Raw genomic sequence first — 17,365 nt, forward strand, 5'->3', positions numbered from 1 at the left:
CTCTTGTATTCAATCCCCTGGCTAATGGAAGCCATTATGCCTTCCTAACCATCCTAACAGCTCGCATGGCAACTTTGATGGATCTAGGGACTTGGACCCTAAGATCCCTCTGTTCCTCCATACTGTTAAAAAAAGCCTTAAAAAAAACTTTGGACTCTGCCATCAAGTTCAACCTCCCAAATGGTATCACTTCACAGTGTTCTGGATTGAACCACATCTGCCACTTTTCAATCCAGCTCTGCAGTCTGTCTCGTTGTAACCTTCAACAACCTTCTACGCTATCCCCAGCATCACCAATCTTACTGTCGTCTGCAAACTTACTGACCCACCTTTCCACTTTTATCGTCACAAAGTGCAGGGGTCCCAGAATACCACTAGTCACGGATCTCCAGGCAGAATATGCTCCATCGACTATTACCTTCTGCTTTGCTTTCTATGGACAAGCCAATTCTGAATCCATGCAGCCAAGTTTCCCTTGGTCCCATGCCTCCTGACTTTCTGAATTAGCCTACCATAGGGAACGTTGTTGAACGTCTTGTTAAGATCCACACACACAATATCCACCGATCTACCTTCATCAATATGTGTTGTCACTTCCTCGAAAAAGTCAATCAGGCTCGTAAGGCACGATAGCGCCGTGCTGACTGCCCCTAATCAGACCATGCTTCTCTGAATGCTCATAAGTCCTGTCTCTAAGAATCTTTTCCAATAGTTTGTCTAGAACACACTAGTCTATAATTCCCAGGATTATCCCTAAAATCTTTTTAGAAGAAAGGAATAACATTTGCAATTCTCTAAACTTCTGGTACTAATCCCATGACCAGAGACTACTCAAAGACCATCGCCAATGGTGCAGAAATCTCTTCCTTGTTTCTCTTAGGAACCTTGGGTATATCCCATCTGACTCATCTATCCTGATGTTTTTCAAAAGTTCTACCGCTGCATCTTTCTTAACTTCAACATGTTCCAGCATATTAGTGTGTTTTACACTTACTTCACATTCATCAATGTCCCTCTCACCAGTGAATAATCAAACAAGGTATTCATTAAGGACCTCCCATACCTCCGTTAACTCCAGACACATGTTTCCTTTTATCCCTGATTAGTCCTACCTTCACTCAAGTTTTCCTCCTCTTCTTCATGTATGTATATTGTTACATACCTCATGGAGATCTTGTGACTTTCTTGTGAGAATGATGTAATGGTCTTTTGGAGGTCACCTGATGTAGTTTTCCCGCCGATGTGAGGTCAGCTGATGTCATGTTCACCACAGGTATAAAAGTGAAGACCCCTGGTGACGCAGTTAGTTTTCCAGTTCGAACGTCAGTGAGATACTCCGCTCCACTGCTTATTTGCGTTATGACGCAGTTTTGATTTTAAACGGAGTTTTATGTTCTATTGTAAGGTACAGAAGTCTGAGCTGGTAGTTTGACCAATCGCTGCCAGGTTTGTTAATGTATCTTTTCAGTAACATTGGAGAGTGAAGACGGGACCCTGAAGGAGACGTTCGACGGGTTTGGAAAAGATCAACCGTTATTGAATTCGTTCAAGAAAGAGTGATCTGCATGAGATAGCCTCAGCTAAAAAGGCTGTGCAGGATCTATTCTAGGGCGGAGGAAAGTCAGTGCCTTTAAATCCCTTTTATTTCCGTCGTCGTGAATCCTGTGAACGAGGCAGGATCTGACTGGGATTGGCAGTGACGTCGTGTCTTCAAGAAATCCGTTACTTCATGAAAGTCTATCCTAATTAACTATATAAATCTCTTGGACTTTAAAATTTACCATTCGAAGAGCTGTGTTTGAATTTATCACTTTGAGAACTGGTTTCACATTTATCGCTTTAAGAACTAGTACTGAGTAACAGTTTACTCAACGGCCGCATAGCCATTTACTTCTGGTTAGGGTTTTCATTTTTTTTTCATTTTTTATCAGGGTTTAATAAATGTTTGCTTGTTTATAAATCCTGACTCGATATATTCATTGTTGCCGGTCGCGTGACAATATGTAATGCCCTGGTTCATATTTTTACTGTTAGGCTGTATGTATTTCATCTTGGCAGTTCTGTAAGAGCAGTCTGTTCTGTTTTCATGCTTGTTTGGGTTACTGTTGAAGATAAGAGATAGGAGAAACGTGTGCCATCCAATGGGGATGGTCGGATTAAGGGGAGGTTTCTCTGGTGAGGGACACTAAGGTTGGGCTTGGGGCTTTTTTCAAGAGGAGATGAAGAGAGAAGACACTGGGGAGAGCTGGTCATAGCATACGATCCGGTGGGAGACCCGTGTGTTCGAGATGGATCGCAAGCGACGTTTAGAAGGTGGTGTGTGTTTTCACGTTGATCGAGGGCCCAGCGCGTGAGTGATGGAGAAGTTCAAGGTGACCTCCAACTTGTGCACATTTGACTGTTTAATTAGACTGGGCCCTTTTCTTTTTTGTTATTCTTTACTAACCCTTTAGTTAAGATTCATAAATGTAATTCCTTTAATGGTATGCAGTGTGCTGTCTGATATTTCATGGCATTAATTTGTAACAGGGTAGCAAATACACAGCCGGGGTTTGGGGTGGGATCAAGTGCATCTCAATCTCACGAGTTTGGCGGAGATTTGCCGGGGATTTCCTTCCCTAGACTTATGCAGCCAAGGAAACCAGGGTGTTTCATATAAGATCAGCTTAGGGTTTTTCTTAATCCTACTCACCAAAGCCTTCTGATGACCCTTTCTCACTCTCCTAAGTCCCTTCTTAAGCTCCTTCCTGGCTACCTGGTAACTCTCAAGAGCCCTATCTAATCTTTGCTTCCTAAACCTTGAGTATGCTTCCTTCTTCTTCTTGACTAGATGTTGCATCTCACTTGTCATCCATAGTTCCTTCACCTTACCATCCTTTCCCTGCTTCAACGGGACAAACCTATTGAGAACCCATGCAAGAACTCCCTAACCATCCTCCACATCTCCACTGTACATTTCTCTGAGAACAACTGTTCCCAATTTACACTCCCAACCTCTTGTCTAATAGCGTCATAATTTGCCCTCCCCCAATTAAATACTTTCCCATATTGTCTGCTAACAAGAGAAAACCTGCAGATGCTGGAAATCCGAGCAACACACACAAAATGCTGGAGGAACTCAGCAGGCCAGGCAGCATCAGTGGAAAAAAGTACAGTCGATATTTCAGGCCAAGGAAAGACTACAGAAAGCGATGTCAGTAGAGCTCACCTCCGACAAAACATACAAGTGAAACAAAGTGCAGGTAAAATGTCCAGCTGCAGGAGATGTAGCAATTCTCCATTCCATGTGGAAGAGCTAGCTCTGTTCAACAAATGAAGTGAAATGCAATAGAGTTGGCCATTATAAAAGCCAGTGTCACTTAAAAACAGTGTTCAACAAGTCAAAGAAGATCATGATTCATATGGAGAGAGAGTTTTCCTTGGAGCTCTAGGTTCAAATAGACAAAGCTGGTGTACTATGGTTCAGTTGCAAAATAAGGCAGTGACGTTCAAAATGTATGCTGGGGCAGATATCACAGCTATCCCCAAATGCCTGTTCATAATACTGGTGAAGAAATCAGGCAACATGCACAATACGCTGGAGGAACCCAGCAGGTCGGGCAGCATTCGTGGAAACGATGAGTCGACGTTTCGGGCCGGAACCCTTCGTCAGGACTGAAGAGGCAAGGGGCAGAGGCCCTATAAAGAAGGTGGGGGGAGGGTGGGAAGGAGAAGGCTGGTAGGTCCAGGTGAAAAACCAGTAATTTGAAAGACAAGGGGGTTGGGGGGGGGGAAGTAGGGAGGTGATAGGCAGGAAAGGTGGAGAAGGAATAGGGGAAAACACAATGCCGCCTCCCCCAGCTGCCAATCATCTCCCTCATGGTTCCGCCTCCTTCTACTACCCATTGTAGAAGGGTTCCGGCCCGAAACGTCGACTCATCGTTTCCACGAGTGCTGCCCGACCTGCTGAGTTCCTCCAGCGTACTGTGCGTGTTGCTTTGATCCCAGCATCTGCAGAGTATTTTGGGTGAAGAAATCAGGCACTATGCTAAACCCAGCAAAGAAAGTGCTCATGGGGCCAGGGGAAGATAGGCCGAGTGTGAAAGGACTGTTTACTACTTCCATCCGTCAAAGTGAGAAGCAGTTAAAAGAGGATGTCCATGTTGTTCAGAATCTCTTCTCAACACCCCTGAGACGACACGACATCGAGAAGCTGAACCTCATTGCGAGGCTCGATTCACTAAGCAATGCTCGGTGGCAGGGGAATTACCCGGAGTTGTTCACAGGCCTGGGGGGTGCTGAAGGAAGAGTACCCTATCCAGCTGAGGCCAGGAACGACACTCTACCCTCTGACCACAGCGAGGCATACACCAGTCTCGCTGATGAACAAAGTCAAAGCTGAACTTGAGAGAATGGAGGCTCTTGACATTATAACCAGAGCGAAAGGAACTAATGACTGGTGTGAGGGCATTGTTCCTGTTCCCAAGCCAGACGGCACAGGGAGCATCTGTGTTGATCTAACAAAATTGAATAATTAGCTCCTGCATCACAGAAGCTCACAACCTTTATCACACCATATGGATGCTATGCCTTCAAGAGGCTCCCTTTTGGCGTCTCATCAGCCCCTGAGCTCTTTCAGATGAAGATGGACCAATTTTGGAGGGACAGGAAGGAGTAGTCTGCCACATGGATGATATACTCGTCTTCGGAGTCTCAAGTGAGGAACATGACGGAAGTGTGGAAGCTGCCTTAGAAAAACTGAAACAGGCCGGAATTACCGTGAACCAAAAGACATGCGAGTTTGTAAAGTTGGAGGTGAGGTTCTTAGCCCACCAACTGTCCTCAGAGGGAGAGCAACCAGATTCAGACAAACTGGCAGGAGTTCAGAACATTGAACAACCTATGAATGTATCGGAGATCCGCAGTTTCCTCGGCATGGAAAACCAGCTGGGAAACTTCATTCCAGATTTGGCAGAGAAAACAATGCCACTAAGTGACCTCCTCTCTCAGAGAAACATCTGGAGCTGACGCCCACCACAGGAGATGTCATTCTCACCACTTAAAGCAGAGCTTATCTCTCCACCTTTAGGATTCTTTCACCCGAACAAAACAGCCAGGTCTCAGCAGGTGCCTCTTCCTTTGGCCTAGGGGCAGGTTTCATGCCATACAGCAATGGGGTATAGAAAAAGCACTGACTCTTACTGAACAGTGTTACGCCCAAATCGAAAAGGAGATGCTGGCTCTCACGTGGGCTTGTGAACACTTCAGCTGCTATGTGATAAGCACTCAGTTCCTACTTGAAACGCATCACATGCCATTTGTCAGCTTCCTCGGCTCAAAACACTTGGATGACTTGCCTCCACATCTGCAAAGATTCAGAATGAGGCTTATTTATTTTCTATTTATTGCGATACCGCACAGAATAGGCCCCCTCTGCCCTTTGAGCCGCGCTGCCCAGCAATCCCCTGGTTAAATTCTAGCCTAATCACGGGACAATTTATCTGTCCCGCCACAGAGATGAACTCTATAGCCTAATAGCCTAGGGCAAGTGACTAAATGTCACTTAGATAAGGCCCTTGTGGCTAAAGGGATCAGGGGGTATGGAGGGAAGGCTGGTACAGGGTTCTGAGTTGGATGATCAGCCATGATCATACTGAATGGTGGTGCAGGCTCGAAGGGCTGAATGGCCTACTCCTGCACCTATTTTCTATGTTTAAAGAGGCAGAATAATCCTTTCACTTTTCTGGAGTGTTCAGGTAGTCTACCCAGACCTCCATGAGATTTAGTGTTTTAATGTTTTAGTATTTTAGTGTTTTAATAGAGATCTAATGTTAAAAACATTTCAAAAATGAGATTGTTTGGAAAAAAATTAGATGGGGAAAAGGAATGAAAGAAGAGAGAGAGGGACACTACTAAACCAAAGAAAAAGACAGTTATAATGTTGGCAATTCATTTTTATGTTTACGTAAGGAACATAAGTTACGCGCTCTGGGTAAAATGAACTGAGTCACCCAATTACAGTGACTATAATTTTAGTACAATTTCATGGACAAGAACATATCAAGCTTTTCTTTTTTTTTCAAGAAGGGAGGATGTGGTGGTAGTTAACATGTTAATCCTATGCATGGGAGGAGTTTATATATTGTACAAGCAGGGTTATCAATAAAGTTCAGTTGAATATTCTGCATGCTGGTGTCCTGGTATTGCTCTGTACTATCCCTGTACTGAACAAAGTACGGTGCAAAAGTCTTAGGTGTATATATATACATATATATATAGCTAGAATACTTAAGACTTTTGCACAATACTCATCACCATTATTATTATGTGCCATGTTGGATGACGTTGGCAGTCATTGTCTATTTGTCTATGACCATAATTGTACTTGGCAAATTCTACAGGACTGGTTTGCCATTGCCTTCTGGGCAGTGTCTTTACAAGACGGGCAACCCCAGCCATTATCAATACTCTTTAGAGATTGTCTGTCTGGCAGCAGTGGTGGCGTAACCAGCACTTATGCTATGCACCAGCTCCTCATACAACATCCACCACCAGTCCTCATGGCTTCTTGTGACCCCGTTTGGTGGGGGGAGGGGGTGACAGCTAGAGAGGTGCCACATTTTGCCCAAGGGTGACCTAGTGGAAGGAAGGAGTGCCTGACACCTCCTTTGGTAGAGACGTATCTCCACCCCGCCACCCAAATACTGTGCTGCTAAACCTTGCCCGTCATTTGAAACAATACTGTTCCAGGAAAACTTCAACTGTGTTGGTTCATATCTATGAGGAAATGAACAACTCTTGGCTGTTTATAAATTGGCATCCACGCAACAATAGTATTTTGACTTCAAAGTATTTCAATCAATGAGGGGGTTCTTTGAAAAAAAAGATTAAGTGTCACGCAAATGAGGGAAAAAACTCGCTTTGAATTTAACCTTTAAGCAGTCTCTACCATTGAGAACCGGTCACTGAATTTGCATTTGATGTGAAGTGATTCTACTTTGATCCCTCTCTTCACAATGTATTAAACAGATTCATGCTTCAAAACCATTATTGGACAAACTATTAACGAATGCAAGATGGAAATTTACAACCTTTTGGAGCTGTATGTTTAAATAAACATGCCCTTCCATTACCGCTCGCCTCTGGATTTTGAAAGCGAGTGGTGACTGAGGGGGAGTGGGAACTAATTTGAAAGACAACTTTGGAAGTGACGCAAAGATGGCTGGTCAGGTGAGCGTGAAGACTCCAAACAAGAGAAATCAGAGCAGGAGAGATTCCCTCAATGGGGCGTGCAAATCTAACACACGTCAGGGCACGGTAGACTTGTTGTACATTTCAAAAATTTTTGTCGACCTAACAAATCCACGCACAGAAGGGCAATGGTAGCGTACACCGCTTCCTGCAAGTTCCTCTCCAAGTCACTCATCTAAAACCTGGAGCTCTCTATCCAAAAGATTAGTGAGAGTAAGGGTATGGAGTTGTTATTTTTGTTGTAGTTGTACACTGGTTGTTCGTCTGTCTTTGTTTATGTGTAGTTTTTCAGAAATTGTATTGTATTTCCTTATTGTCCTGTAAATGCCTGCAAGAATGGTGATACATAGTAACATGTACATACTTCGATAATAAGTTTACGTTGACTAGTTTAATTTTCCGGTTCATGATTCAAACCTGTAATTGTGATGAGATACAATCCCAAGTGAGGATGGTTAGGACCAAGTGCTGGAGTGTCTGCGACTGGAATCGAGGCACGAAACGAGGACAGCGTTCTAAACTAGAGGCTAGACGAGAATCTAAAGTAGATCTGATGACTGAGCACCGAACCCCAGTTCGGGCGCTCTGCAAATATTAAAATTCTGGTGCCGAAACATGGCCGCCAATTAGCGGAGCGGGCCTAAATCTTTAAGGGGGCCACGCCAGATATCCATATTTCGGAGAGTCAGAGCGTCTAAATCCCGGAAGCTGGAGTGGTCTCGGGTTCGAATCCGGCCGGCTCCCTGCACGCTCTCCGTCCAAGCTGGGTTGAGCGTCGAGCCTCGTGAAAAACAGACAAGAGTGCTAAAGAAAGGAAAGGGCAAAGTTGCCACCCGATGCATCAGAAGGTGTGGTAAGGGACAAAAATAATCACTTGTACATACGTGTAATCGTGCAGTGAAATTTCCAGTAATTGTAGTATAATTGCTTCTGTACTTTTCTAGAAGCTTCTTAGGTTTTTTTTCTGCAGCAGTTGTGTGACCGTTTCATGGGTTAATTATTATCACTGGAATGTTTTTTAGTTACAGCTAGGTTTTGTACAAGACTATCATGATTTATTTGCTTGCCACATCTTCCTCTGTTTTTTTTTTGTTCCTGTAATATTTAATAAAATGTCTTTAATCATGAAGTTTTATGTCTCATTCTGAACCTCTGCATTGCAAGATCTCCAAGATGCAACAGTCGCTTCATGAAACGGACTGTGGCTGTCTAACATAGTGGCTCATCACTACTTTTTCCGAGGTATTTAGGGACGAGCAGAAAATGCTGGCCTTTCCAGCAATCAATAAATTCATCAAAAAAAAATCAGCAGAACTACATGAATAATGAAGGTCCCCAATCATCTGAAGTTTCTGATCTTAGTTACTTACTAACTTATTTATTTGTTTGTTTGTTTGTTCGTTTATTTATTGAGATAAAGCGTGGAACTGGCCCTTCCGGCCCTTCGAGCTGCGCCGCCCAGCAACACCCGATTTAACCCTGGCCTAACCGCGGGACAATTTACAGTGACCAACTAACCTTGGACTGTGGAGGGAATCTGGAGAGCCCAGAGGAAACCCACGCAGTCTCGGGGAGAACATACAAACTCCTTACAAGCAGCAGTGGGAATGGAACCTGGGTTATTGGTTACTGTAAAGCATACCCAACTCATATCATAATCTTTCTGCGCTCTTAAACAACTAACAACACGTATGTAGCCCCTCGGCCACCCTCAGGGTCGCTCAGCTCGCTGTCGTCTAGGGAAACAGCCTCGGCCCCGGCAAATTGGGTAATTAGTTTGTGCGGATGCTGTGCGATGTACCCCACCTCGCCCAAATAACAGACAATACACCAGATACGATTAAATGATTTACAGTTTATAAATATTACTGGAACTATATAATTAAGAGAGAATAAAATAGAAAAGGAAAATAGAAAAGGCGCCACACTTATCAAAGTTCAATCTCTTCGTGCATAAAACCGTTAGAGCTCAAGGACCTTCTTCACCCTGCGACCCCTCAGACCACCTCGACCGGCCGCCTGGGACCAACAACAGTGGTCGACCAGATGCTCCACACGAGTCCGTCTCCATCTCCTCGCCGAACGCCCTCCTCGGGGTCCGACCCAGTTAGCGGACATCACAGCACCTCGTCCATCCTCTGTCTCGCTCTCCCGCCTTCTGCCCCTAAACCCCGCTCATACAGTATCTTCAAATAAACCAAAAACGTAACAACTATCCCAGTTGGTTAATAATGTATTTCTTATCACACTCTAAACCAAACCAAGCTGCTAGTGCAAACTTTCTCAGCGTTTAACACAACAAAGCCACATTCCCCAGATTAACATAACAAAGACACCAGTTTAATTAGCCTCCGCAGTAACATAAAAGTCGAAACCCCCTTACACGTAGATGACTGGATGTCCTGGATGAGCAAATCAAGTAGCCATCACTGCCCTTGTTATCTGAGAACCACAGCCTGGGCTGACATTATAGTACTGTGTAACAGTCTTAGACACATATATATAGCCCGGGTGCCTAAAACGTTTGCACAGTACTGTAGTAATTTTATGTATTGCACTGTACTGCTGCTATAAGCAAAAAACAAATTTCATGACGTACGTGAGTGATGATGAACCTGATTCTGATACGAGTCTCTACTGTGGACTGAGAGTGGGAAGGGGACAGGGACAGGGAGAGGGGAATTGTGTTTGGGGAAACAGGGAAGGGAGAGGGGAGGGAGCAGGAAGCACCAGAGAGACATGGTCAATAAGCCCATTGCTTTGAATCAAATGACCTTGCCTGGTGTCTCAGGGCTGGGCATGTCTGCAACCACGCCACTCCCCACCCTGGCACTCCTTCTCCGCCAGCTGTCCCACATCACTTCTTTGGCGCTCCACCCTCACCATTCCCAACATCCTTTGCTCCCGCCAGACTTACAAACTCGCTCTCCGCTCCACGATGACAAGTGGGCAAAAGTCTTCGGCAGCTTAGCAATATATGCGTGCCTAAGACTTTGTTACAGTACTGCACTCTGCAGTGCTGAGTTAGGGGCTGCACTGGTGGAGAACAGTTTGCTGAATGTTAAATGGAAAATCAAAGTCGTTTGTTATCATACAGACAGGTTCGAGTTTGCTCAAGTGCATTGAAAACGATGCCTATAGCAGCATTACAGGCACATAACATCATATAGTATCAGCAACTTCCACAAGAAAAGCATAAATTAAACATTTCTTCTAAGCAGGAGCACACTTAAAACAAACAAAAACAAAGTTCATTTAAGTGCAACGTGCTCACAGTATTGTTAAACTGTACTGATTAGGGTTTTGCCAGCTGGTGAGATTGCGGAATGAGCTGCCAGAAGAGTTCAGTCCAGGATCAGGCCTTTTGGCCTATCTAGTCCATGCTGAACCATTTATACTTCCTAGTCCTATCGACCTGCTCCCAGACCATAGCCCTCCATGCCCCTCCCATCCATGTACCTATTCAAACTTCTCTTAAAAGTTGAAACTGCACCACTTGCACTGGCTTCTCATTTCACACTCTCAGCATCCTCTGAGTGAAGAAGTTTCCCCTCATGTTCCTCTTAAACTCTTCACCTTTCACCCTTAACCCATGACCTCTATTTGCAGTCCCACCCAACCTCAGTGAGAAAATCCTTCTTGCATTTACCCTATTTGTAGCCCTCATAATTCTGTGTACCGTTATCAAATCTCTCAATCTTCTATGTTCCAAGGAATAAACCCATTCAATCTTCCCTTATAACTCAGGTGCTCCAAACCCAGCAATATCTTTGTAAATTTTCTCTGTACTATTTCACAGTCTGGTGTGGCACTTCACATGTACAGGAAGATAAGAAGCTGCAAAGAGTAGTGAACTCAGCCCAATACATCAAGGGCAAGTTCCACGCTCCAGCGTCAATTGTATCTACAGGAGGTCCTGCTTCAAAAAGGCAACGTCCATTGTGAAAGGTCCTCACCGTCCGGGCCATGCTACCTTGTCACAGCTACTATTGTGCAGGAGGTACAGAGTCCTGAAGTCCCCACACCACCAGGTTCAAGAACAGCCCCCTCCCTTCAACCAGCTGGCAAAACCCTATGATGCACTATCAGTTACTCCAAAAGACTGGAAGTAGAGTAAATACTGAAAGGCTTTTATTAGCAGTAAAATGTGACCTCCATCATGCTGAGTATCTGCCCCTGGACTGAGAGGAGGAGCAATGGCGCAATCGCCTTTACTCAGGGGTCTGTGGGAGGAGCCACAGGGGCAGTCAGCAGAGGGGCGTGTCCAGACAGGTAACCCAGTTACAACCTATATATAAGGTTTACCACACCCTAATCACTACAGTTTAACAACGTTATGAGCGGTGATCATTTTTCACGAAAATGGATTTTCTTCAAATTACGTCCTTTCTTGTGAAAATTGTATAATTTATGCTGATTGAAAAGTTCGTTGTTCAAAGTAAGTTTATTATCCAAGTCACCATATGCAACCCTGAGATTTATTTTCTTATGTGCATACTCCGTAAATCCATCATAGAATCAATGACAGACTGCACCAACTTGGGCATTCAACCAATATGCAAAAGGCAGCAAACTGTGCAAAATACAAAAATAAAGAAATAACAACACTATATAAATAAATAAACAATACACAAATTGAGATCATGAAATGAAGAGCCTTTGAAAGAGAGTCCATAAGTTGTGGGAACATTTCAATGATGGGGCCAGTGATGTTGAGTGAAGTTATCCACTTTGGCTGAAGGGTCTGATGGTTGAGGGGTAATAACTGTCCCTGAACCTGGTGGTGTGAGTCCTGGGGCTCCTGTACCTTCTTCCTGGTGGCAGCAGCGAGAAGAGAATGTGGCCTTGGTGGTGGGGGTCCCTGATGGTGGATGCTGCTTTCCTGCGACAGCATTTCAAGTAGGCGTGCTCAATGGTGGGGAAGGCTTTACCATTGATGGACTGGGCCATATCCACGACTTTTTGCAGGATTTTTCATTCAAAGGCATTGGTGTTTCCATGCCAGGTTTGTGATGCAGCCAGTCAATATATCTCCACTACACATCTATAGAAGTTTGCCAAAGTTTTAGATGTTGTACCGAATCTTCACAAGCTCCAGAGGAAGTAGAGGTGCTGCCATGCTCTCTTCACAATTGAACTTGCCCAGGACAAGTCCTCCAAAATAACACCAAGGAATTTAAATGTCCGTAAGAAAGCTGCTTGTGTGTTGTCTACTGCCTGTGATGACTTCTCAATCAAAGTCAAGTCTATTATCATAAGCACGAGTGCACGTACGCACAGGTGCAATGAAAAACACGTAATAAGATATTAAGACAGTATCTACTATTAAGAACCTTTGCATCCTTCCTCCTCACCTGATGTCACACTCTTAGTTAATTCACCTCATGACTTGGACACACGACTTCAAGAACTGACCTGTGGATCAAAGTTAGTATGAAGAACAGCGGCTTGTGGCACTGACAGAATGTGCTAAAAATCCATCTGGTTCCCTTCAGGAAGAGTTATTTATTTAGTTTTGTTTTGAGATGCAGCACGGTAACAGGGCCCTCCAGCCCAACGAGCCCACGCGTCCCAATTCCACCCATGTGGCCAATTAACCTGCTAACCTGGGTGTCTTTGTCTTTGTATTTACTTTATTTCTTACATCCAAGGGAGTAGAAATCTTTATGCCTTATCTCCATCGCAATGTACAAACAATAAGGAAGGGAAGTGGGGAAGGATATTGCTCAAACACTCAGTTTGTATATATAATTGGTTTGTATCCATGTATGTACAGTCTAGAAATGCAATCAGATCAATATGTATTGATAAATCTGATGGCCTGGTGAAAGAAGCTGTCCTGATGCCTGTTGGTCCTGGTTTTAATGCTGTGGTACCGTTTGCCAGACAGAAGCAGCTGAAACAGTTTGTGATTGGGGTGGCAGGAGTCCCTAATGATCCTCCAGGCCCTTTTTACTCACCGGCTGCTGTAAATGTCCCGAATGGAGGACAGTTCACATCCACAGATGCGCTGGGCTGTCTGCACCGCTCTCTGCAGTGCCCTGCGATTGAAGGAGGTACAGTTCCCATACCAGGCAGCGATGCAGCCAGTCAGGATGCTCTCAGTGGTGACCCGATAGAAAGTCCTGAGATCTGGGGTCTCAAAATCATGCCGAACTTCTTCAGCCATCTGAGGTGGAAGAGTCATTGTTGTGCTTTTTTCACCACACAGCCGGTATGTACGGTTCAGGTGAGATCCTCAGTGATGTGTATACTGAGGAACTTGAAATTAATTGTAAACGCAAAATACTCTGCAGATGCTGGGGTCAAAGCAACACGCACAACACACTGCAGGAACTCAGCAGGTGGGGCAGCATCCGTGGGAAAGATCAGTCAACTACCCATTGTGCTTTCCCCTATTCCCTCTTCACCTTTCCTGCCTATCCCCTCCCCCACCCCTTGATCTTTCCCTTTACTGCTTTTTCACCTGGAACCTTCCAGCCTTCTCCTTCCCACCCTCCCCCCACCTTCTTTACAGGGCCCCTGCCCACTCCCTCTTCAGTCCTGACGTTGACCGTTCATTTCCACGGATGCTGCCCGACCTTCTGAGTTCCTCCAGTGTGTCGTGCGTGTCGCTTGAAATTAATTGAATTGAATTGACTTTATTTCTTACATCCTTCACATACATGAGGAGTAAAAATCTTTACATTACGTCTCTGTCTGAATGTGCAATCTGCAATCATAATAATTTATAATAAATAGAACAGTCAACGTAACATAGAAATACACTCAAATCAGCGTGAGTTAATCAGTGTGATGGCCTGGTGGAAGAAGCTGTCCCTGAACCTGCTGGTCCTGGCTTTTATGCTGCAGTACCATTTCCCAGATGGTAACAGCTGGAAAAGATTGTGTTAGGGGTGACTCGGGTCCCCAGTGATCCTTTGGGCCCTTTTTACACACCTGTCTTTGTAAATGACCTGAATCATGGGAAGCTTACAGCTACAGATGCGCTGGGCTGTCCGCATCACTCTCTGCAGAGTCCTGCGATCAAGGGAGGTACAGTTCACATACCAGGCAGTGATGCAGCCAGTCAGGATGCTCTCAATTGTGCCCCTGTAGAAAGTTCTTAGGATTTGGGGGCCCATACCAAACTTCCTCAACCATCTGAGGTGAAAGAGGTGCTGTTGTGCCTTTTTCACTGCACAGCTGGTGTGTACAGGGCACATGACCTCAGTGATGTGGATGCCAAGGAATTTAAAGCTGTTTACCCTTTCAACCCCAGATCAATTGATGTCTATAGGGGTTAGCCTGTCTCCATTCTTCCCATAATCCACAACCAGCTCCTTTGTTTTTGTGACATTGAGGGAGAGGTTGTTTTCTTGACACCACTGTGTCAAAGAGATGACCTCTTCGCTGTAGGCTGCCTTGTTACTGTTTGAGTTAGGCCAATCAATGTAGTGTCGTTGACAAATTTAATTAGCAGATTAGAGCTGTGGGTGGCGACACAGTCATGGGTATACAGGGAGTAAAGGAGGGGACTTAGTACACAGCCCTGAGGGGCTCCTGTGTTGAGAGTCAGAGGGGTGGAGGTGAGGGAGCCCACTCTTACCACCTGCCGGCCATCTGACAGGAAGTCCAGGATTTAGATGTTGTTTCGCAGCCTTGATAGCTTTGCGCAGATCGTAGCTGCTTTTCTTGAGCTCTTGCTGATTACCGCCAATGTAAGCTCTATATCACATGGTAAGTGCTGCTCGCACGGAACTGTTGATCCAGAGTTTCTGGTTCAGCAAGACCCTGACCGGCTTCTGGGGGACAACATCGTCGATGCACTTCCGGATGAAGCACCTGACTCCATCCGCGAACTCGGAGACATCCTGATCATGGAAGACATTCCAGTTGACATCATCAAAGCAGCCCTGCAGCATGGAGGCCGATTGGTCGGACCAACAGTGGACAGTTTTAACAATGGCCGCCTCTTGTTTCAGCTTCGGCCTGTACGTTGACAAAAGCAGGATCGAAGAGTGATCTGATTTTCCAAAAGCTGGGCGAAGGAGAGCTTTGTAAGTGTTGCGGAGGGAGTGTAACAGTGGTCAAGTGTGTTATCACCACGAATGCTCACCTAGATGTGCTGACTAAACTTCGGAAAGACTTTCGTCAGCGATGCTCGATTAAAGTCACTGGCAACGATGAAGGCAGCCTCTGGGTGTGCAGTCTCCAGCGTGCTGATGGTCTTGTGCGGTTCCTTGAGAGCCAGGTCAGTATCAGCCTGTGGTGGAATGTACACTGCTGTGATGATAACAGCCGTGAACTCCCCAGGTAGTCAGTAGGGTCTGCACAGGTATTCCAGATCTGAGGAACAAAAGGATTTGAGAGCATGTGCATTCTGGGGGGGTCGCACCAAGCACTGTTGACCATGAAGCATACCCCTCCTCCTTAACTCTTCCCCGTGAGGTTTTCTGACCTGTCCGCCTGGAACAGGGAGAACCCAGAGGGTTCTCATCCTCTCAACTACAGTCTGATTGATGGTGATCAGGGCGCGCCCGTCTCCGCTCCTCTGATAATCCACAATCAAGTCCTTTGTTTTTTCGACATTGAGGGAGAAATGTGCGAGGAAGCCAAGGAGCACCCGGCAGAAAACTATGCAGTCAGAGGGAGAATGTAAAAACTCCTAACAGGCAGCAGCGGAACTGAACCCGGGTCACCGTTACCCGAACCACTACACTACCATGCAGCGGCAAATGTACTTTTCAACTCTTAATGGTCCTAAATGTGATTGATCTTCTCTGCCCTTCAAAATGACCTATTCAGATGGGCAATAAATTGTGTCCTTTCCCATGACGATCAAATCTGGCGACAAGGCAAATAATAAGAAAACTGCAGACCTTGTGAAAAGATCGTCCTTGGGGATCAGGAGACCAGGGAACGGTTAATGTAAGGTCAATCAAACAAAACAAGGTCTCCAGACAGAAGCAGAAGAAATACTCCAGGCTGTACATGGCATCCAGTGCTGTGAAATTATGTGAAGCAAATTTACTCTGCTAGCTTCGTACCTGGCTGGATTGTAGCTTGCTGGGCGCATTGTGATATATCAAACCACAAACAAGAGAAAATCTGCAGATGCTGGAAATCTGAGCAACACACACAAAATGCTGCAGGAACTCAGCAGGCCAGGCAGCATCGATGGTAAAAACTACTGTCGAAGTCTCAGGCCGAAACGTCGACTGTACTTTTTTCCATAGATGCTGCCCGGCCTGCTGAGTTCCTCCAGCATTTTCTGTGTGTTGTTGTGATATATCAGTTCATCTGAATCAGAATCAGCTCTACTATCACGGATTATCTTCCGATCCGGCTGCCTCTACGTCGCTGAGACCCGTTGTAAATTGCGGAGACGGCTGCGTCGAGCATCTCCGCACCACCCGCCAAAAGCGGAAATTCCCGGTGGCCAAACATATTAATTCCCATTCCCATTCCTGTCCCAACGTGTTGATCTTTGTGCTAAGATGAGGCCACCCGTGGAGTGGAGAAACAACATCTTACTTTCTGTCTGTGTAGCCTCCAATCTGATGGTATGAATATCGATTTCTCCTTCCTGTAAAGAAAAATTTCCCTCCCCCTCCCCTCTTCTTCTATTCCACACTCTGACCTTTTACCTTTTCTCACCTTCCTATTAATTCCACCCCCCCATGTCCCCTCCTCCTTCCTTTTCTATGGTCCTCTCTCCTCTCCTATCAGAATCCTTCTTCTCTAGCCCTTGACCTTTCCCACCCATTTGGCTTCACCTCTCACTTTCCAGCTAGCCTCTTTCCCCTCCTCCCACCATTTTATTCTGGCATCTTCCCCCTTCTTTCTCAGTCCTGAAGAAGGGTCTCGACCAAAAACGCCAACTGTTTCTTCATCTCCATAGGTGCTGTCTGACCTGCTGAGTTCCTCCAGCATATTGTGTGTGTTATTTTAGACTCTTCGATGACATTGAATCTCATTAAATTTCTAATGAAGGATAGCCACTGTTATCATTTCTTTTTGATTGCATTGATGGCCTATACCTTATGGATAACATTAACTAAATAAACTGGACCTTGTTATGTGCTGTTGAGAATGTCCTTAAATCCTAACTTTGTGTGCTTGAACGAATAGGATAAATTGGAAAGGATTAAGT

General features: G+C 45.2%; 1 protein-coding gene across 1 annotated transcript in view; it reads left to right on the forward strand.

Moving 5' to 3' along the window:
* The first annotated feature begins 2,270 nt into the window (after positions 1 to 2,270).
* Positions 2,271 to 17,365, forward strand: part of LOC134339142 (5-hydroxytryptamine receptor 1D-like) — a 173,600-nt gene continuing 158,505 nt past the window's right edge. Inside the window, exon 1 of the mRNA XM_063035502.1 lies at positions 2,271 to 2,316. The gene's annotated coding sequence lies outside the window, so the exon portion shown is untranslated. The remainder of the gene's footprint in view (positions 2,317 to 17,365) is intronic.

This window comes from Mobula hypostoma, chromosome 28, assembly GCF_963921235.1.
Source record: "Mobula hypostoma chromosome 28, sMobHyp1.1, whole genome shotgun sequence".
NCBI lineage: Eukaryota > Metazoa > Chordata > Chondrichthyes > Myliobatiformes > Myliobatidae > Mobula > Mobula hypostoma.